The 23185-nt window shown below is 43.2% G+C and overlaps 1 long non-coding RNA gene across 2 annotated transcripts; it reads right to left on the minus strand.

Moving 5' to 3' along the window:
* Positions 1–689: 689 nt before the first annotated feature.
* Positions 690–14918, minus strand: LOC103168759. 2 transcript variants are annotated; one of them, XR_485525.3, is made up of 3 exons: positions 14858–14918; positions 1766–1891; positions 690–1149 (listed from the first exon to the last, which is right to left on the minus strand). It is a non-coding gene; the product is annotated as an uncharacterized LOC103168759 (long non-coding RNA). The 2 variants fall into 2 exon arrangements; XR_003759032.2 differs by having other exon boundaries at positions 690–1199.
* Between the last annotated feature and the right edge of the window lie 8267 nt (positions 14919–23185).

The following is a 23185-nucleotide window of genomic DNA, read 5'->3' on the forward strand; positions in this document are numbered from 1 at the left end:
AAGTGAGAGATAAATAGAGAGAGCATGATAATGCCAATAATTATGTGTTACATGATTTTTATAACCGAGTAGTTTATTACAAATGCTTTTTGTGGGTGGTTCAAAATATTTGAACAGGTTTTCAAACTGGTTGGAGTTTTATTAAATATTTGTGATTGTTATTACAGGTTGTATTTTATGGTCTATGGTTGATTTATTGGTATGAATACCAGAAAGACACATACCAGAGCTAATATTCTACTTGGAGACACGCTACACAATGCATCCAAGACCCTGGGCAGAAAAGTGCTACAGTTGGGAGAAAAGCAGCTGATAAAGCATCCAGGTTTGAAGGCTAAGAATGGGAACAAAGTTCTCTCAGCTCCAGAAGTATTCGCCCAGTTCTCTTCCAAAATTCCCAGTTGCATATTTCCTGGCTTCTAAGTGCAAGTCAAGTCCAAATCCCCCCTCAGTGCATGAGTGAAGGGAGAGAGAAGGCAGAGGGTGGTCCCCAGTCCCTAGGAACAAGGGCCAGTCTTCATACAGGATGGGAAGAGGGCTTAAAGGGGGAGGGAAATAAAGTGGGTGGGGCCAGAGGGGAAAAAAGTGGAAGAAGCTGAAGGCAAAAGGGGAAAGAAGAAAGGGAGATAGAGAGTCAGAGAGGAGGGAGAGTGGAGATGAGAAGAAAAGGGAAAGAGAAGAAGAGGGGAGTAAGGAAGGAGAAGAAAAGGTGCACATAGAGAAGGAGAAAAAACTGGGAAAGGAGGAGGTATAGAAACAAGGGAGAAAAGTAGCAGCAAAGATGAAGGTATTCACCTCCAAAATGCCCGGCCATCTTCCCTCATCTCATGCTCCTACAAGCAGGGCATCCTTATCTATCAAGAAGTACAAACAGAAGTCAGTTTATTTTCATCTTAGTTGATTTGGCTCTCCCTTTACTTGGAGGCTGAGGAGGGTGGAAGTTGGGGGAGGGGATGGACCTCAGGTTGTTCCTTCTAGTGGGGAGGGAAGAGTCAGAGAGCAGAACCCTGGGTCCTGATGGCTGAAGAACCCAGCTGTCCCAAAGGTCCCTGCCCAGGTGCCATCTCAGCTCCAGAATCCAAGGGATTTGGCTTGGGATTTTCAGACTGATCCACACTGGTCCTGGGCTGGCCTTGCAGAAAAATGAGACTAGGAAGAACAGAGTCCTGTTCAGTTTGCTGCCAGAATCCCAGTGGGACCTGGGGAGAAAGGAGAGGAGGTGGTAGGGTTTTGAATGTATCCCCACCTACTGCCTCAGAATTAAGAAAGGGCAGTTATAGGCAGAAATGGCCACATTTCCAGAGCTGGGAATGCAAAACTTGGTGGCTGGACCCCGTTAAAATCAAGGCCTGGAAGTTGCTAAGGCCTTGGTTGGCTTCTTTCTTTGAAGTTGTCAAGATATGGGCAAGGAATTAAATTATGCGCAGAAAGTTGAGGCAAACGGAGGTCTAGTGGAAAGAGCACAGGACTGGGAGCCAGGAGATACAGGTTCTAAACCGGGCTCTGCCACTTGCAGCTGTATGACTTGGGGTAAGTGACTTAGGTCCTCTGTGCCTCAGTTTCCTTATCTAGAAAATGGGGTTCAGATACCTGTTCTCCTTTCCCCCTTAGACTGTGAGCCCCACATGACACAGGGACTGTGTCCTATCTGATTGTATCACGGATTCCCCAGAGCTTAGAATATAATAAGCACAAATATCACAGTGATAATTATTTGGGCTAGTCGGGGGGAGAACCAGGAGTAGATAACAGAACTCCTACCTACCGGCTTCACGAACTGACAGCCAGAGCCCATCACTCCCACCCTAGCCTCCTCATCCCGGTCGAACTTCAGTTTCAGAGTCTTCAAACCTCCGTGTTAACTTCTTTGGAAGCAGATTTCCAGGAATAGCTGGAACAGATGGAGAAATCAAAAGGGGACTTTATGTCTCATTGGTGTGGAGGCAAGGGAAGACTGAAGGAGGGGGGAAAAGCCCACCAACCGAAATAGGCCTGTTGCGGTTTCCCAGCGAGGTCATCAGAGAAGCTTCAAATGATGGGTAAGGAAGTGGGCTAAAGATTTCACCCTTGCGCAATTCGGTTTCCAAAGAACAACATGGAGAAATTTCGTTGGGGATTTTTTAGGTTTTTTTAAGCATAGGAACCCTGACGTCTAAGGGAAATATGGGCTATTTATAAATTAATGAGGGAGTCTAATGGCAGGTTAAAAACTTTATTTTAAATAGAATCCGTAATTTTTTTAGTAGTCCCCATTTGATATGAGAATCTTTACCGATTAAGGATCTGGCTCCCAATCTATTATTACAATAGATAATAGATCACACTAGATCACCAATAGATCCACATGGGAGGCTAAATAAGGAATTTTAACTATGAGACTGTTTTCCAGTGGATAATTAAGTATTTACTATGAGCCTAAGTACTGTGGTAGTTAGAAGACTATCAGATCCAACACAGTTCCTGACCATACGACACCTTCAGTCTAAAGACTGTGAGAGAAGGAATCCTCTCTCCATTTTCAGATGAGGAAACGGAGGCTCAGAGAAGTGACTTGCCCTAAGTCAAACCAAACTAGGGGCAAAGCTGGGTGTAGAATCCATGCTGTTTCCACTAGGCCAGGCCTGATCTAGATAATAAGTTATAATATTCTAAATGCTGGGATAGATATGAGTTTCAGGTTGGATGCAGTCCCGTCCCTCATGATGCTCCCAGTCTAAGTAGGAGGGAAAATAGGTGCTGAACCCCCATTTTATGGATGAGAGAATTGAGGCACAGAGAAGTTAAATAGCTTCCCCAAGGTCACCCAGCAAACAATTGGCAGAGCTGGGATTAGAACCCAGGTCCTCTGTCTCTCAGGATCGTGCTCTTTCTGCTAGGTCATGCTGCTTCTCATATAAACACATTGGCTGCTGTTTGAGGCTGTTAGTGGATCTTCACGCCCTTCCCCTCAACCTGCTGCCGGCCTAGGCGGATTCTAGGAATTTCCCAAGATCTCTCGAAGCAGCCTCAGGTTGAGGAGCTTGATGGAGGTTTGGAAAGGTCCAAATGCTATCGGTCATTCACCAGGGCCTGCTAGCAACTGGGCTTCCAGCAAGCTGGAAGGGAAGGCTGTCAGTGTGCGGCTAGGTAAGGGCAGTCCGGGTCTGTGGCACAAACCCCACCAACATTTACATAGCTTAATTACAACTGTGGTATTTGTTAAACACTTATGTGTCAAGTATTGTTGTAAGCACTAGGGAAGGTACAAGGCAATCAAGTCAGATACAGCCCCTACCCAACAAGGGGCTCTCAGTCCAAGAGGGAGAAGGACAAGAATTGAACCCCCATTTAACAGATAGAGAAATTGAGGCTCACTGTACATCAATCTCTTCTATACCACCTACACCTTGTCCACATCCCCTCTCTCTCCTGGAAGTCCCTCCCTCATATATGACAGACCACCCCTCTCCCCACCTTCAAAGGCTTATTAAAATCACATCTCCTCCATGAAGACTCCCTAATTACCACCTAGAGCCTCATTTCCCCTATTCCCTCTTTGTCCTGGGTCACCTATACATTTTGGTCTGTACCCTTTAAGCACTTGATATTCAAGCGATAGAGAAGCAGAATGCTTTAGTGGATAGAGCCCAGGCCTGGGAGTCAGAAGGTCATGGGTTCTAATCCCGGCTCTGCCACTTGTTTGCTGCGTGACCTTGCACAAGTCCCGTCACTTCTCTGGGCCTCAGTTACCTCACCTGGAAAATGGGGATTGAGACTGTGAGCCCCACATGGGACAGGGACTGAGTCCAACCCGATTTGCTTGTATTCACCCCAGCCTTTAGTACAGTGTCTGGAACATAGAAAGTGGTTACCCCCCCTAAAAGCACTTAGGTACATATCCATAGTTTATACCAATGTCTGTCTCCCCCTCTGGACTGTAAGTTCCAGGTGGGCAGAGAACATGTCTACCACTTAGATTGTATTGTACTCTTCTGGGTTCTTATCCCAGCTGTGTGATCTTGGGCAACTTCTCTGTGCCTCAGTGTTCTCGTCTGTAAAATGGGGATTTAATAGCCCCTGTTCCAAATGGGGCTTGCAGTCTGTCTGATCATCTCATATCTACCCCAGCCCTTAGTACAGGGCTTGGCACACAGCGAGCACTTAAATGCCAGTCATTATTATTGCCATAGTGCTCTGCACATAGTAAGCACTCAGAGAATACTATTGAATGAGGCATGGAGAAGAGACTTGCCCAGGGTCACGCAGCAGTCATGTGGTGGATCCAGTATGAGAATTTAGGTCCCCTGGCTCTTCAGTCTACGCTCTTTCCATTAGGTCATACTGAAAATTGGATCGAAGAAAAGCATTTTACCTTTATACAAGTCCTTCTAAAATTAAGGCAGGACAAACAACTGGTGGAAGCACTTTGGGCCTATTTTCTTCTACGATCTCATCAGAGAACCCCCAGCTCTGGAATACCCCCGTGGGCAGCAGTTTAAGGAGAAAATGATGGAGAGAGTTGGGATGGATTTATAGCTGAATGTGCATTAGTTCAATGTGGAAAGCCATAACATTTTATCACGGCTATTCTAGGAAATGTGACAAAAACTCCTGAGTGGCGGCTGATCTAATCCAGTCTGTCTGGATGTCTACACTCTAGAGTAAGTTTGCTTTTGTGGGGACCAGTGGGCTGGAATCCAAGGAGAGGGAGGGGGAGGGAAGGTCAGCTAACTTCCCCTCATTAAAAATATGATTAATGGACGTGAGAAGAGGAAACAAAATCATGAAGGAGTTCCCCTTGTTAAGCTCATTCCACCCAAGACCTCTCTGCTATCCATTTTGTCCAGCAAGTTGAGCAGAGAAATGTGAAGCTGATGACCTCTTGGCAGGGCCCTAAATTATGGAGCCAAAGAAATAGCAATCAATCAATCGTATTTATTGAGCACTTATGCAGGGCTCTGTACTGAGAACTTGGGAGACTGCAATGCAATAGAGTTGACAGATGTGATCCCTACCCTTAAGGAGAATTTTAGTTGTGATTCTATGAATCCAGAGAAGCCCAGTGAGATCCATATACGAAGGAAGTTCTATGAGCCTATGGACCAGTGTTCTAGACCTCTGAATAAATGTCCAAAAATCAATGTATCTTGGACCTAGGGCTCACCCAGACTCAAGGCAGGTCACCCCCAAAATGAATCCTGAGAGTTCGGGCAGAATCTGCAGCAGCTCCCACAATCAAACAAAAAATCATAGGGCAGAGCCCAGTAAGCTAATGGTTTCTCAATGGCCCCCATCAGTGTCAAGGGACATTTGGAATCAGCAGATGGGCCATGTGACTTCATCCTTGGAGCGAAACTCCTCGAGTGATTGCTACTAGATTTCAGCTTACTTTCTTGGGAAAGCCAGTCAGAGGAGGAGGATCAGGGGAATGCTGCAATTATCTGCTGGCATTCTGTTTTTGAGCCCACCCTTTCACATCACAGGCTTGGAGCAATGTCCTGCTGCTTGTGCCAGTCCAGGTATCTCTGATTACACTGGGGTGGATCTTTGTGCGACCATCTTCCAAATTGGGAAAATCCTAAATTCAGCCTTTTCCTGGAAAAGTGCAGGCCAAATCTGGGGCAAGGTTATTAGACATCAGGAGTGGCCCAAATATTCTAAAATCTAGAAAAGTATGGAAGATGGGGCTCTAGAAACCATAGAATCACTAGGTTGAAAATTGGAAGTAAGGACAGGGATCATTCCTACTCACTTTACCACAGTCTTGACTGTGTCGCCACCGACCTCTTGCCTATTTCCTGCCTCTAAAATGGAATTCCCCTAAAGGCCCTTAGACACTGTACTAAGCACTGAGGTAGATATAAAATAAGCAGGTTGGACACAATACCTGACCCACACTGAGTTTATGGTCTGAATCAGAGAGAGGAACATTTAATCCCCCAATTTACAGATAACAGGCACAGAGAGTTAAGTAACTTGCCCAAGGTCACCCAGCAGGCAACTGGCAGTGCTGGGATTAGATCCCTGGGCCTCTGACTCCTGGGCTCCTTCCACTAGGCCATGCTGCTTCCCCACACCACTTATGTAGATATCCTTATACTCTGCCATTTCACCTATCTGTAATTGATTTTAACATCTGTCTCCCCTCTAAACTGTAAACTCCTTGTGGACAGGGATCATTTCTATCAACTCCATTGAACTGAATACTCCCAAGAGCTTAATGGAGTGCTCTGCACGCAGTAAGCACTCAGTAAATATCACGGATTGATTGGCAATCTCTTCCAATGTCACAAGTTGCCAGTGTCATTTTCCTTTAACGTGGTAGGGTGGTTTGGTGGATACTCTGTCTTCACCATACCTACAGGCCCTTATGTAAATAGGAAAGAAGAAAACAGCGAGACCTAGTGGATAGAGCACAGGCCTGGGAGTTAGGGTTCTAATTCCTGCTCCAAGCACCTGTCTGCTGTATGACCTTGGACAAGTCACTTCACTTCTCTGTGTCTATTACCTCATCCCTAAAATGGGGATTAAGACTGTGAGCCCCTGTGGGGCATGAACTGCATCTAAACTAATTAACATGCATCTACTCTAGTGCTTAGTACAGTGCCTGGCACATAGTAAGCACTTAAATACCATAATAATAATAATGATGGTGGTATTTGGCAAGCGGTTACTATGTGCTAAGCACTGTTCTAAGCACTGGTGTAGAAACAAGGTAATCAGGTCGTCCCACGTGGGGCTCACAGTCTTCATCCCCATTTTACAGAGGAGGTAACTGAGGCACAGAGAAGTTAAGTGACGTGCCTAAGGTGAAAAAAGCTGGCAAGTGGCAGAACCGGGATTAGAACCCATGACCTCTGACTCCCAAGCCCATGCTCTTTCCATGAAGCCACAAGCAGAAGCATAAATGCATCATTTACAATGGCATGAGTGCTGGGGGGGAGGAAGGGAGGACCTTGAGGGATCAAACTGACTGCAGTTAGCTTATTAGTGGGGATAGCTTGGGACAAGTTGAAAAGGAAGAAATGTTTACTAGAGACAGTGACATTGCTTGACTTGATTAACCTGCATCTCTCTTCCAATGGGTAGAACAGTCCTTGCTGTATAGAAAGGTTAATATAATACTAATAATATAGTTGTGATGGGGTGAGATAATGACTTAGGGGAAAAGGAGAAAGAAGATTATGGTAATGGCTTACAGAAGGGAGGATCGTATGGGGCTAGGGAGGGAGAAGAAGAGATGAGTAGATTTGCCTCGCTGGATCAGAGAGAACTAAAAATGGGAGAAGGAACCTGTTAGTGGAGGGCTTTGAAGTCAGAAACTGCCTGTCTCCTTTCTTTAAAAAAAAAAAAAAAATCTGAAAAAACAGACTTCCCCTTCCAGGAAGAAAGCTCTCCTTAGTGTCATTGAAAAAGAAAAAAAAAAATCACCCCTATTTCAGTAAACCTCTTCCTCTCTTTTCCTGTCTTTAGTGGAAGAGGAACTCACAATAACACATACACTCCCTTTCTCAGCATGGCCTAGTGGATAAAGCATGGATCTGGGAGTCAGAGGACCCGAGTTCTAATCCTTGTTCCTTCACTTGCCTTCTGAGTGACCTTTGGCAAGTCAGTTAACTTCTCTGTGCCTCGGTTTCTTCAACCACAAAATGGGGATTCAGGACCTGTTCTCCTTCCTACTTGGACTGTGAGCCTCATGTGGGACAGAGACCGTATTCAGCCTGATTAACTTGTATCTACCCCAGCACTTAGAAAGGTGCTTGACCCATAGTATGTGTCAAACGCATACCATAAAAAAAGAGCACAAAAGAACTCAGAATTACAGGAGTTCTTGAGTTTGGGGCGGTGAGGGGGTTGGCACTCTTCAAGAGGCCAACTGGTCCAACCTCCTGCATCCAAGCAGGTGAATGGCTAAATGATCCAAGACAGATGGCTGTGTTTCTTTTCTTTAAGTTCTCTGGGGAAAGAGACTCCACATCCTCCCTCAGTTATCTTTGATTTTTCTAAAGCCTTCAGAACGTTATTTATAAAATGAGTTTCACTAACTTTCTCAAGGTTTGTGAAACATTTCTCCTTTCATTTAAACCATTATTTTTCAAGGGAAATTTCATTAAATGCAAGACATGTTTTTCTAATTATAGAAGCCTGTGCTATGCAAGCAATTAAGATTCTTGTTTGATAATAATTCTTCCTCCTGCTTCCAACACTAGCGGAAGAACATTTAAAAAGTATGTGGCAGTTCAGAACCTAGTCTTTGCTGAAGCCAAACAGACCTCAACATTTGCAAATTTTGATTTGAATTCTATACTTAAGACACATGATAGTTGAATGGGTTCCCAAGTTAGAAAAAAGGTTATATTTTTCATGCCTTCTCTAGTCAACTCCAATTTTGTCTCAATCATCTGGCGGGAACAGCAGATCAGTACTCCCCTAGAGGTGGCTACGGAGGTGAGGTCATGCCCCACGCAAAGAGACTGTGGAGGAACTTACCCACCTAAGTAAGAACGGTTTTGTCATGATGCCAACAGTATTGAAGATGGGGGTAACACACTGATTTACCTACTTTTCCTAGAGCTTAATTCTCTTGGAAAATATTTTGCCTAATTTTCCTAGGGTTAAAAGGTACCCTGAGCTAGATGCAGCTCTGAGCTCTGAGGATTTTAGGGTCTCACTTCATATCCCAGATTTAATGGAGAATGATGAGTGGTATTTGTTAAAGGCTTTCTTGAGGAAAGCAGGAAGAGAAGGGGCCTGAGAGTCAGAGGACCTGGGATCCAATCCTAGCTTTGCCACTTGTCTGTGTGAACTTGGGCTACAATCTCCAACATTAAATTCCTCTGGAGTTATAACCGTGAACATGAGGCAACCACCGATCTGTGTGTTTGCAGGTCTGATCAGAGCCGCAGGTCCCACTTTGATCTTTTCACAGAAATACCACCATTTATGAACTTACTTACATCTTCCTTAGTGCCCATTAATGTCCACTTCATTTATTCATTTTGACAATGTTGTGAATGTTTTTGTTTGTCTCCCCCATTAACGTGTAAAGTCCTTCTGGACAGGGAAACAAGTCACTTGGTTATCTGCATTTCCCAAATGGACAGTACCACGCACCACAACACGCGAGCACTCGATAAACGTTGCAACTATTCCCAGGAGCATCCTTTTCAAGCTAGAGTATGGGGAGGGAGAGAAAGCTCCCTAAGAATCCTACTGATGGTAAGATGTTAATCACATGCACAGGTGTGCTTGAAAAGACCTATTACCAGTAATATATTCCATATTGTGGACATTTACAGTTCCTTTCTGAAAGAACCAAGATTTTGAGATTGCCTTTTGGTAGCCTGATCTTCTGGAAACCTCTGTTTATGGAGAACGGCTATTCTGATCACTGCTGAAGCTTCCCAATCATCCATTGCAACATCATCTAGCTAGAAACTATGCTGCACTGAATCTTTAAAACAGTGATGTTGTCCTACCTATTCACGGGTGCCTCCTTTCAGTTAACAGTTGACCAGATGATAGAGAAGCAGCAAGGCTCAGTGGAAAGAGCCCGGGCTTGGGAGTCAGAGGCCATGGGTTCGAATTCTGCCTCTGCCACTTGGCAGCTGTGTGACCGTGGGCAAGTCACTTTACTTCTCTGTGCCTCAGTTACCTCATCTATAAAATGGGGATTAACTGTGAGCCCCACATAGGACAACCTGATTACCCTGTAGCTACCCCAGCGCTTAGGACAGTGCTCTGCACATAGTAAGCACTTAAATACCAACATTATTAGACAAAAGTAGGATGGCTATTCTTTTCATTTTTTTCCCCGCAGCACTTATGATAATGATGGTATTCGTTTAGCGCTTACTATGTGCAGATACTGTACTGAGTGCTGGGGTGAATATAGGCAAATCGGGTCAGACACAGCTCCTGTCCCACATGGGGCTCACTGTCTCAATACCCATTTTACAATGAGGTAACTGAGGCCCAGAGAAGTGAAGAAACTTGGCACATAGTAAGTCCTGAATAAATGCCGTCGTTAATATTACTTGCCCAAGGTCACACAGCAGACAGGTGGCGGAATCAGGATTAGAATCCGTGACCTTTTGACTCCCAGGCCCATGCTCTATCCATATTGTAATTTATTTATATTAATGTCTGTCTCTCTTTTTAGACTTTAAGTTCATTGTGGGCCCGGAACGTGTCTGGTATATTGTACTCTCCAAGTTCTTGGTACAGGATTCTGCATACAGTAAGCACACAATAAATACAAATTGACTGACTGACCTCTTTAGCTATGCTCAAGTGATCACTGCTAATTGATCCTCAAATTATTCTTGAACAAGAAGGACCAAGTATCCAGACCACCATTTTACAGAGGCGGGATCAGCGTCCTTGATTGCTATTTATTGCTTAACATCACCGTCTCGGCTTCAACATCTCCTCCATCAGCAAACCTCTCTCAAATATGTGAGGGCTAGTGCCCCAGACCCTTTGCTTTTCCTTCTTCCTCCTGATGACAGCCTTTTAGCTGTACAATGGCTCATTAGGATTTCTATCAGAGGGAGGAAAGGGCCAGGGAGTTGAAAGGAAACTTCAAATCAGTTATTTATCTCCAGCTCTGGTGATGGTGTGGAGGAGGAACTAAATGTTTTAATATGACGGGATAGAGAATTACCCATCTCCAGTTACAAAAGAGAGTTAGTAATGTCTAAGGTGGGGCAGGGAAATGCTCGGTGCTTGGGAAAGTACAACAGAAATATGGGACACTCTCTGACCTCATAGAGCTTGAAGTCTAATGGGGTAAACTGAGTTCATGCTAGTCATTAGAACTAGACTCAATGCTATTGCATTTCAGGGTCTGTGGAGTAACGATCTTTTCCATACATATCATACTTGATCATCTGAGAGATGTCAAAATGCCCTGCTATCAGCTGTTCTGAGGAGAAGCAACTAAGCAGCCTTCAAATTGTTCCAAGGGAGGAGAATAAAAGTAAGCCTAGGACATTACATCAGATCTTCTCCAGTGAAAAAGCTCAGATATTAGTAATGGTATCTGTTAACCACTTACTCTGCACCAAGTACTGGGTTATACACACACACACACAAATATGATCGGAAGGAGACATAGACCCTATCCCACATGGAGACTCACAGTCTTAGGTGGGGTGGGAGAACAGGTATTCCATCCCCATTTACACATGAGAAAACTGAGCCAGACAAGTTAAATGTCTTGGCCCAGGGTCAAATAGCAGTAAATGGTGGACTCGGGATGAGAATTGAGGTCTCCTAATTCCCAGGCATGTGATTTTTGCACTAGGCCATGTTGTTTCCTATTTTTTTGTGATTACTGCTCAATACTCTGTACTACTCCAAGGTGAATGGATCTAAAAAGCCACTGTCCCCAAGGCAGGAGGAGGATCTGGCCTTGAGGCTAGTGGAAAGAGCACGGGCCTGAGAGTCAGAAAGATGTGGGTTCTAACCCCAGCTCTGCCACATGTCTGCTGTGTGACTTTGGGCAAGTCATTTTACTTCTCTGTGCCTCAGTTACCTCATCTGTAAAGAGGGGATTAAGACTGTGAACCCCATTTGGGACAGGGACTTTGTCCAACCAGATTACCTTGTTTCTACCCCAGAGCTTAAAACAACGCTTGGCACATAGTAAGCACTTAACTCATACTACAATTATTAGGTGTTCTGTTGAAATGTAGCAGTATCACAGTCTCCACCATGTGATTTGTGACAAAGTGAAAATGTGGCAGAGAATGCATCAAAACTGACCTCCATCCCCACTTTGAAGTGCTTGTTATTCAGCTCTGAGTCAGCCCTGCCCAGCACTGAACTTGTATTTCCATGGGATCCAGTTATTCTTATTTATTCTTCCAGCACAGTAAATGTCTAACCTCCAAGGTATTACTGTCAGAGCAGCAAGACTGAGTGATATGAATCATCCAAATGGTCCCATGACCATTGAGGGGGAGGGGGGCATAGAAAGGAAATCAATAAGAAAAAAAAATGATCTTTCCTATAATCACATTCCAATTTGGAAAGTTTATTAAAGACATACATATAGTTTAAAAAATATATAAAACTAACTTCTTATAAAATGACAGTAGTCCTTGAGGACATTTATGTGCATTCAAACTTCTGAGAATGCCCTTCAAAGCTCACCTCCAGCTGGTCCAATCCATCTGTCTTTTCATTTCCCTCTCACTACACCCAATCCACACCTTCCATTCCTGAGCAACTTCCTTTATGCAGCCCCTCAGGCTAAGACCTCTCTCTTTGGTTTAAAAAAAACAAACACTGAATCAGCTCTTCCCCCTATTACCTAAAACTTGCCCTTTTCCCCCCACTACAACCAAGTCTACACATTTCACTCCAACACCAAAATACTCCTCTGTCTTTATGCCATCTTTCCCACCACTGACTCCTTGCTCATACCCTTCTTTCTACCTGGAACTCCCTTCCCCTTGATATCTAAGGGGATCACCACTCCCCTTATGTTCAAAGTCCTACAACAATCAGCTCTTCCAGGAAGCCTTCCCTGACTAACCCCTGATTTCACCACCCTATTCGCCCTCTCTTCTCACTTAAGTTTATAACCCCGAAGTACTTTGTTACTCACCCCATCCCCACAGCACCTTTTAGTATTTGCCAGGTGCTATGTTCTAAGCATTGGCATAAATACAAATTAATCAAGTCAGACACAGACCATCTCACATAGGGCTCTCAGTCTTAATCCCCTATGAGGTAACTGAAACAGAGAGAAGTTAAGTAAATGGCCCAAGGTCATACAGCAGATAAGTGGCAGAGCTGGAATTAGAACCCGAATCCTCTGACTCTTAGGCCTCTATTTTTTCCACTAAGCCCTGCTGCTACCCTAGTACACAAATATATATCCTTATATTCTGTTACTTCTCCCTATGTAGAGTTTATCTTAATGTCTGCCCCCCCTAAACTGGATTATAAACTTCTTAAAACCAGGGATCATATCTACCAACTCCACTGTATATTCCCAAGCACTAGAACAGTTCTTTGCAGACCATAAACATGCAGGAGATGCTACCGACTCATCTTTTACCTCAGCACCTTTGGCTAAGTGGCCCCTCTAACATATGTTGACTTTCAAGGGTGGGCAAAAGCTCCCAAGAGGAAGGTGCAGGGCCACAGCCAGGGATCTGCAAGCTACGTCTGTGCAAAGATGAGGGGATGGAATAAAACCTCACATTTCATTGTTCTTGACTGGGTGGGGAAGTAACAGAAGGAATGTGCTACCCCTAAAGAAGGTTTATCCCATAACTTGTTCTCTCCCTGGGTCAAGCCCAAGATGGTATTGGAACCCAGAACTGGAGCCCCCAAAAGATCACTCCAGGGAGAGACAGTGCTGGCTCAGCTGGTAGTTCCACTCTTCACTCTCTGGCCCTCCCCAAAGGGGTCAAGGCCACCAATCATCTGCTACTGGGGCTGAAGGGAGCAAGGGAGGCTATTCCCCTATCCACAAGTGTTAAGACCCCTCACTACAGGGCTGGTAGGGGGCCTCAGGACAAATAGAGAAACAGACCACAGAAGGGGTGGGAAAGGGAAGGGAAATAGAGACCACCAATGAATGCTAGACTGCTTCCGCTAGACATACAAGTAGGACAACAGTCATGCAGACACATGGATGGATACAGGGGAGCAGCATATGGAGATTTCCCAAAACACATTCAGTTACCTCCTCTGTACAATGGGGATTAGAACTGTGAGCCATATGTGGGTTGGGGACTGTATCTTGACCTAATTAATTCATATTTACCCCAGTGTTTAGAGGAGCAGTGAGGCCTAGTGGGTAGAACACTGGTCTGGGAGTCAGAAAGACCTGGGTTCTGATCCCAGCTCTGCCACTACTCTGCTGGGTGACCTTGAGCAAAGTCACATAAGTTTTCTGTGCCTCAGTTAATAATAATTATGGTATTTGTTAAGTACTTACTATGTGCCAGGCAGTGTACTAAGCACTGGGGTAGATACAAGCAAATCAGGTTGGACACAGTCCCTGGCGCATATGGGGTTTACAGTATTAATCCCCATTTTACAGATGAGGTAACTGAGACCCAAAGAAGTGAAATGACTTGCCCAAGGTCACACAGCAGACCAGTGGCAGAGTGGGGATTAGAACATGTGGCCTGACTCCTAGACCTATGCTCTAGCCACTATGCCATGCCACTTCCCTGTTCTTTAATCTATAAAATAGGGATTAAGACTGAGCCCTATGTGGGAGAGGGACAGTAAAAGTTCTCAATTTATACATAGGCTGGTCTGCCCACTCACATGGATACACAGAGAGATACCTACATCCAGGCAAACATCATATAAATATATTTACATAAATATACATTCAACCACACAGAAGCTGCTCAAAACAACTTGGCCCAGTGGAAAGAGCACAGGCCTGGGAATCAGAAGGACTTGAGTTCTAATCTCATTTTGCCACTTGTCTGCTGTGTGATCTTGGTCAAATCACTTAACTTTTCTGTGACTCAGTTACCTCCTCTGTAAAATAAAGATTAAGACAGTGAGCCCCAAGTGGGACATAAACTGGGTCAAACCAGATAAATTTGTATATGCCCCAGCTCTTAATACAGTGCTTGACACATAGTAATTGCTTAGTACCATAAAAAAGACACAGAAACCTTCCACCCCACCCCCAACAAACCACAGAAAACTCAAAGCCAACACCATTAACTTCACCTTAGTAGCCTAACTTGTAGTTTCCTGGGGCTAGCAAAGATAGGTACAAGCTAACAATAATCACATTCAGTTGCTTTTTCCCAACTCAGTGCTAGGATTCACTATCAAGATGACTGTGGCCTTCTAAGCAAAGAGAAGAACTTTTGTTGAATTTACTGACCTTATCACAAAGGAACCTCTTCCATTATACCACACCCTCTCTCTCCTCTCTTTTATCCTCAACCCAAATCCATCTTTTCCTGATTAACTTCCCCCAATCATGACTCAACAACACAGGCTTCTCAGATTACTGTTATAATTAACTGTAATTCTTTCAATCAACAATATATACTGAACACCTGCTGGGGATAGAGCACTGTTTTAAGCACTCGGGAAAGTATAATAGAGGTAGAAAAAATGATCCTTTTCTCCAGAAGTGTACAATCTAGTAGTTGGTATATATTTGCTTCAGTTGCTCATCTGCATCTTGTCTCCCCTGTTAAACTGTAATCTCCTTGAGTACAGAAAACAAATCCACTCTTTTATTTGTACCTTAAAATCACGGAATACTTATTGATAATCTGATAAGGATATAATCTAAAAGAGTTGTGGTTTTAGCCTCACTAGAGCTGGATATTTATCTGCTTTTTTAAGGCCAGAGTTGTCGGTTCACCTCTACAGGAGAAGGTGGGCTAGTGGATTCCAGAAAAAAATACATTAACCCCCATAATCAAAAATGTGGAAGCACTTACTACATTTTGAAACTTTAAAATATAATTTATTAATGGAAGTTTCTTAAGGTGTAGGTCTCCTTTTGAAAACTAATAAATATGAATCTTTCACTACTTTAAAGGCACTAGTCAAAATTATTTGGACTTAAAATTTCAAACTACTTAACCTAGGACTGCTGGTGGATTTAATTGAAGTTATTTCTATTTAAAGAGCAAGGAAGAAATGATTGTTTTTGCAGCCACTTGAGGAATCTAATGTCTACAAAAAACTTAGGCGCTTTCCCACTGCAACTTATTTTCCATTAATAGTAGCTTCCATTGAGTTGTATTTATTTTGGTGATTTGCCAGATAATGGCCTTTAGGTTTCTATAGTACCAAATTTGATATAAAGCATAACACAGGGGGGAAAAGGTATTTTAAATTCTCTACTTTCCATTTTCCCATCAGGAAATGTGAGAAAAAAATCTCTTTGCGAAAGGAGGCCAACCCTGTTCCAGTTTTCAGTCAGTTCTTAAAAACCTCAACCACAGAGTTAATCCACGATACTAATGTGAATCAAGTTTATGCTCAGTCCATTCAGAAGCTCACTAAAAAGTACAGAAGATAGGGACATTTCTGTTCATTTCCCAAGCCAGACATGTGATATAGCCCTAGTATATATCCCACAGAAGACACTCATAAATGGCACTGTTTGAATATTTGTTTACTATAATTATGATGCCACCAGACTTTAGAGTTGGAAGAGGCAAAGGAAGTTTGAAGAGGAATCACATTCTGATCTGATAATTTCAGGCTTTACCTCCCATATTCCCTCAACCTGATATCTATTTTTTTGTCTTGCTATATGCTTTGAGAGACTGAAGAACAGTCATAACATTTGAGCATCAAACCAAATTGACATTCTACAAAGGTAGAAATTGACCTTCTTTGGGTGGTTTGAGATATGGACCAACTCTAAAAGATACAACTTGTTTAATGAACATTTTCATCAGTACCAACTGACAGTTCTGCATCGCAGAACTGGATTGCCAGCCACGAAGTCAACGTCTCAGAGAACAGTCAGTTCACAGCACTGAGACATTCCTAGCCCAGTTTCACTCTAGGCAGGACAGAGGAGTGGTATATACAAACATGTCAGGCGTGGTGTCTTGAAATGGGGGCAGGTTATCTAAGAAACTGTGGGTTGGTGAATGGAAATAGGGTACAGGCCACCAGGGAGAACTGAAAATCCTTGTGAAAATCCATTAGACAGTAAGTTTCTTGAAGGTAGGAACTGTGTCTAAAAACTATATTTCACTCTCCCAAATGCTTAGTACCATGCCTTGAACACAGTAAGCACTCAATAAATATCACTGATTGATAGATTGGTTAAAGAACAATTTCAAATGGTGTGGCATGTCAGCAGACTGATGAACAACACCATTAATGGATCAGTGATAAATCACTGAGGAACTGTGTGGCCTGGTGGAAAGAGCAGGGGCATTGGAGTTAGAGGACTTGGGTTCTAATTCTGACTCTACTACATGTCTGGTGGGTGACTTTGGGCAAGTCACCTAAATTTTCTATGTCTCAGTTACCTCATCTATAAAATGGGGATTAAAGCTGTGAGCCCCATATGGTACATGGAATGTGTCCAACTTGATTACCTTGTACCTACCCTAGAGCTGAGTACAGTGGCCGGCACATAGTAAGCGGTTAACAAATTCCTGGAAAAAATCAATTGTATTTATTGAGCATTAACTCTATGCAGAATACGCTACTAAGCACTTGGCAGAGTTCAATAGAATAGGTAGACATGATCCCTGCTCTCCAGAAAACATATCTGCTTGGGTTGTGATAATGGTCAATTAATCAATCAATCATATTTACCGAGCGCTTACCGTGTGCAGGACTCTGTACTAAATGTCTGGGAAAGTACAACACGACCACATAGCAGACACGTTCCCTGCCCACAATGAACTTACGGTGTAGAGGGTGAGACAGACATCAACGTAAATATATTAATTACAGGTATGTACACAAATACTGTGGAGCTGAGAAAGGGGTGAATAAAAGGAGCAGTTCGGGGCAGTGGAAAGAAAGAAGGGAGTGGAATAAAAGAATAAGAATAAAGAATAAGAGTCAGGGGAGGCCTATTGGAGGAGATTTGCCTTCACTGAGGCTTTCAAGGAGGGGAAGAGTAATTGTTGGGTATGATGAGGGAGGGTATTCCAGGCTAGAGGCAGGATATGTGTGAGAAGTCAGCGGTGAGATAGATGAGATTGAAAAACAGTGAGTAGGTAGTCATTAGCGGAACCAAGTGAATGGACTGGGTTGTAGTAGGAGAGTAATGAGGTGAGGAAGGAGGGGCAAGGTGACTGAGTGCTTTAAAGCCAATGGTAAGGAGTTTCTATTTGATGTGGAGGTGGATGGGCAACCACTGGAGGTTCTTAAGGAGTGGGGTAATATGGCCCGAGCATTTCTGTAGAAAAATAATCTGGGCAGCAGAGTGAAGTATGGACTGGAGTGGGGAGAAAAAGGAGGCAGGGAGGTCAACAAGGAGGCTCATCCAGTGATCAAGGCAGGATAGGATAAGCACTTGCATTAACATGGTAGCACTTTGGATGTAGAGGAAAGGCTTTCTTATATAAATTCAAAGATAAAGTCAATAGAAGGGGTCTTTATTGATATGTGCATAATCCACTAGATGGGAGTCAAAGCAAATGGATTTCATCTTACTGAGCGAAATTGTTTAATGAACAAGAATAATGAGGGGTTCAAATAAAATCTGCCAGCCGAGTTTCCTGGGAACAAAATTACAAGTCATTGAATGAAGGGGAAGTAGAACTGGGCTTTAGTAAGGAGTTGGATATTTTGTGATCAAATTTCATTTGCAAAATTCAGTCCAGTTGGCTAAGCTGCCTAAAGTACTCTGCCACATGACCCGAAATGATGTCCAAAGTGTGACAGCTCCAAGCTGACTCTTCATTAAATATGAGTGAGTAGGGTAAAATGGCCCTAATGAAGTTCCTAAAAGCAGTAATAAAGTTCTAAGCATCATTTGTAAAGGAAGTGAGTTCTTCTCAACTGAGTCAGGCCATCATATTTATTGAGCGCTTACTGTGTGAACAGCACTGTACTAAGCCCTTGGGGGAGTCCAGTATAACAATGTAACAGAGACACAGTCTGCCCACAAAAAGCTTACGCAGGTTCTGGGATGACGGATGTTGAACTGAAGGTGATTAGGTTAAAACACAGACTAGGCACCAAGGGTCTAGGGATCTATTTATGGCCAAGGGTAAATGACCTCACCTCAATTAAGACCTCACTTTCTTCCTTCTCTCAAAGGAATAGCTGAGGGATTCTGGCTGAATATCGAACTCGATGAGTGCTATCTCATTGTTAGGAGTGGATTTACACAGACCACCTGTCTCCACCAGCAAGAAATATGGGCCAGGTCCCTCTTCCAGACCAACATTTTTGAATGGGAACAGGAACTTCATCTGAATATACTTCTCCATATGGTCATGTGGGCATACAAAGCAGCAAATACAGCCAGGATGTACGATTTCAACTTATAATAATGGTATCCCTTAAGCACTTACTTTGTGCCAGGCACTGTACTAAGCACTGGGGTGGATACAAGCAAATCGGGCTGGATGCAGTCCCTGTCCCATGTGGGGCTCACAGTCTCAATCCCGATTTTACAGATGAGGTAACTGAGTCACAGAGAAATGATGTGATTTACCCAAAATCACACAGCAGACATGTGGCAGAGGCAGAATTAGAACCCAAGACCTTCTAGCTCCCAAGCCCATGCTCTCTCCACTAAACCATGTTGCTTCTCAACTAAAAATAAACTCCCAGTTGCCATCATACTATTTTTTATGGTATTTATTAAGCACTTGCTATGTCTAGGCACTGTACTAAGCACTGGCATAGATACAGAATAATCAGGTCAGACCCAGTCCTGGCACAAAGTAAGTGCTTAACAAGTACCATAAAAAATGTTGGTAAATTCGGATCAAAATCTGAGACCCCTGCAGCACGCCAGTGGACTATCCTGGGGAAGACCAGGCTCTTCAACATTTTAGTCAGTCTCTGATTGAAGACCTTATGGAACTTTTCAATCTGAGAAAGGAATTTCTGAAACAATTTTTCTTAATTGAGAGACCACTGAATCCCAAAGTGAAGGCAGTCAAGTGGGTATTTTTCTGCATTAGGCAGCCCTGGCCACTGCTAAGCTCTTAGTTTAGATGCATCAATCAATCAATCAATAAGTGATATTTATTGAGTGCTTACTGTGTGCAGAGCACTGTATTAAACTCTTGGGAAAGTACAATAGAGATGGTAGAGAGCAGGAATGAAAGTTTGAAAAGATCTTTCAATCACTCAATCAATCGATCGTATGGATTGACACGCTTACTCTATGCAGAGCGTTGGACTGAGCACTTGGGAGAGTACAATATAAGAGAGTCGGTAGATGTGTTTCCTGCCCAAAGTAAACTTACAATCTAGAGGGACTATGTAACTTCTCTGTGTCCCAGTTACCTCATCAGTAAAATGGGATTAAGACTGGGAACCCCATTTGGGACATGGATCGTGTCCAACCTGATTAGCTTGTGTCTATCCCAGCGCTTTGTACAGTGCCTGGCAGGTAGTTAGCTCTTAACAAATACTATAAAAAAGTCACCCGTCTGTGCAGTGTGTGCTGTGACAGAATCCTGATTTCCCCAAGGAGTTTTAGCTTTTCCCCCCAAACCAGAGGACTTTGTTGGACTACTATAAAGCAATCCTGGGTCTCTTTGATATTTATCCCTTTTAGACACAGAGAAGCTGGACTTCCAAAAATATAAGTGAAAGACATGCAAAGTCAGCTCCTTAGAAGATATTGTCTTTGACCTCAGGTTGAACTAAATAGAACTGGAGGTTTTAAGAGGCTACTTTAACCTTGAGAGGCCACTTAGGATGGGGATTTGCCTAGCAGAGAAGTCTTGAGTGTAGATTATATTGGAATTGAAGATTGTATTCAAATATCCAGTCATTGTTTAGCCAAGTTAAACATATTTAACTTTTACTTCTTTTAATCTTTCTAAGTCATTCCCTCCCCTAGACCCTCAGTCATTAGTTTTATGCTCTCCCCTGGATCCCCTCCAATTTGTTAGAAAATGCACCACCCTTCTGTCAACTAATTACTGAGTTGCTCAAGGATAAGATCTCCCAAAACTTCCAAGAGACAGCAGTTCCTTCTGGCACTATTGAACCACTCGGCAGAATGGAGTAGAAGAAGAGAGAAGGATAGGGGAGACAGTAACTGGAATAGGACGAAGTGAAGAGGAAGGTAGAATAATTTGAGTACCTGTGTGGAACGGCGACTGTATCTCAGTGCTTAGTACAGTGCCTGGCACACAATAAATGCTTAACAAATGCCATAAAAAGAAATACTGACAGTAATCTAGGTAAAAGAGCAGTCTTCCTATTTAATCAAGTAGATATATCTCAGGGACAGTTACTGAGATCAAGATTGTGTATTGTGTTGTGTTGTAGAATTGTTCTCTTGGGAGAACGAGGCCTGGTGGAAAGAGCACAGGGCTGGGAGTATGAAGACTTGGTTTCTGATCCTGGCTCTGCCATTTGCCAGCTGGGTGACCTAGAGCAAGTCACTTAACGCTTCTGTGTCTCAGGTTTCTCATTGGTAAAATAGGTATTCAATGTCTGTGTAGAGTGTGAGCCCGTTGAGTGAGTCATTCTTTCATTTATTCATTCGATCCTTCAGGAGTATTTACTGAGCCCTATTTCAAGTGTAAAGCCCTGCACTAGGCTCTTGGAAGAGAACACTAAAATCAAATAAATGGTCCCTATTCTCAAGAGACTTATAATCTAATGGTGGAGAAAGGCAGAAATACTTTGCATAGACATAGATCGCAAGGAGGAGGAGGAAGAGAAATAGAGTCGGTAATATTCAGAGGATGGAAAGTGAAATAAAGGAATAGAGTTTTAAAATTGACTTATATGCTTGCCCTGCTATGTGGGGGTTTTGTTTTTGAGAAACCCTGGGTTAAGGAAAATTCATATTATGGTATGTGCATCTTGACTAATGATACCAACATCGTTCCTTATGGCCAGGGATCATGTCTACCAATCCTGTTGTATTCTCCCAAGCGCTTAGTACAGTGCTCTGCACATGGTAAGTGCTTAACAACTACCATTGATTGACTGACAACTGTTGCTTCTGGCATCACAACGTACTCTATCCAGGTAGAGAGTTGTTGTGAGAAGAAGGCTCCTCAATGCCCTAATAGTGCTCTTTACAAAACATTCTAAAAATATATGTTCTGGAAGACTCATCTGTATATAGTTTGGCTACATATGAAAAATTATAATGTTGACGGTTGAGATGATACAACACGGTGGAAGAAATTAGTTGGGAATGCCTCATAGAGGAGGTCGGTTTTCAGGAGGACTTTGATGACGGGTAAAGCTATGGTCTGTCAGTTTTAAAGGGGTAAATAGATCCAGGCAGGGGAAGAAAGGATGTGAGCAATAGATGTGTCGCTCTTCTCTTCTCAAAGCTGATCAACTGACTCAGATATGGACTCACCCAAGACGGAAGCCCTCCAACCAAGAAACAACCTAATCACCGTAAACAGATTACTAAAATATTTTTTCATCAGGGCATGAATCTTTAAGTGAGAGTGGAAAATCCCTCTTTTAGATTAAATATAAAGAGTATTTTTATTTCATTCACAGAAAAGTGAAAGATGTAATAGAATTAGAAAACCAAACCACTCCTTAGATTGTTAGACTTTCTTGGATTACAATTTCAAATAGTCACAAAAATTTGCTCCCAGTCAGATTTGCACAGGACTATGCCTACTGCTTGGTCTGAACCTGGGTGAGGAGCTTCCCTTGGAAACCTGTGCCTTCGTTCTGAAGTAGTGAATTCCGGGTGATATTTATCTTGATCCAAAGACCCCTTCCAACCTCAGTAGGTACCCCAAAGACCTCGATTGGGAAATTTGGTAAACAAGAATCCCATATTCAAACTGACCTTTCAAGATTGGCTCTTTTCAGCCTTTGCCATCTCAGAGTGAAGAGACCCAATGTTCTTGGTCTGGTTTTGTCCTGAAGCTGCCCCATCACCTTGATCATTTTGTTGTCCTTTCCTGCCATTTCATGATGCATGCAGCATTCCAGATGTCAAGTTATTATGCTTTTATAGAGTGGCAAGACTTGGCTTTGGGTTTTATTTGCGATTCCCCTCCTGAGGACCGCCGAAGGGAAAGGCTCCCTGCCATAACTGCAGCTCCTTCCACAGCCACCAACATCCCATCAAATGGGGTCCTGATGGCCATAATTTGGAAGACGGAAAGGAGGCTAACATTCCGTGATTGTCTCATCTAATGCAGAGCCTCTGTTCCCTTTGCCAATTAGTCCTCCGTTAGAAGCAGTGACCAGAACGAGACACAGTTTGCCAGGCTGACTGAGGTTTTATACGGTGGCAAAACTCAGCCTTTTGTTTTCTTTTCTAACCCTTCATGATGATGGCCAGCATTTTGTTGGTCTTCGGGATTATCGCTTCACATTGAACAGATGACTTGAAAGGAGAATCAGCGATGGCTCTATTATTTTTTGTCCCAAGTTGTAACTGACAATTAAGGATGCATTATGATGTATCTGTAGCTTGCATTATTTTTCTCTAGATCCATTCTATTGCATACATTGAAGGTCAACCGACACTTTTCTGCCCAATCGCTAAACCTTTTGAGTTTTCCCCATCTGCCCTTAGCCTAGCACT

The sequence above is a fragment of the Ornithorhynchus anatinus genome, chromosome 4 (genome assembly GCF_004115215.2).
Source record: "Ornithorhynchus anatinus isolate Pmale09 chromosome 4, mOrnAna1.pri.v4, whole genome shotgun sequence".
Lineage (NCBI taxonomy): Eukaryota > Metazoa > Chordata > Mammalia > Monotremata > Ornithorhynchidae > Ornithorhynchus > Ornithorhynchus anatinus.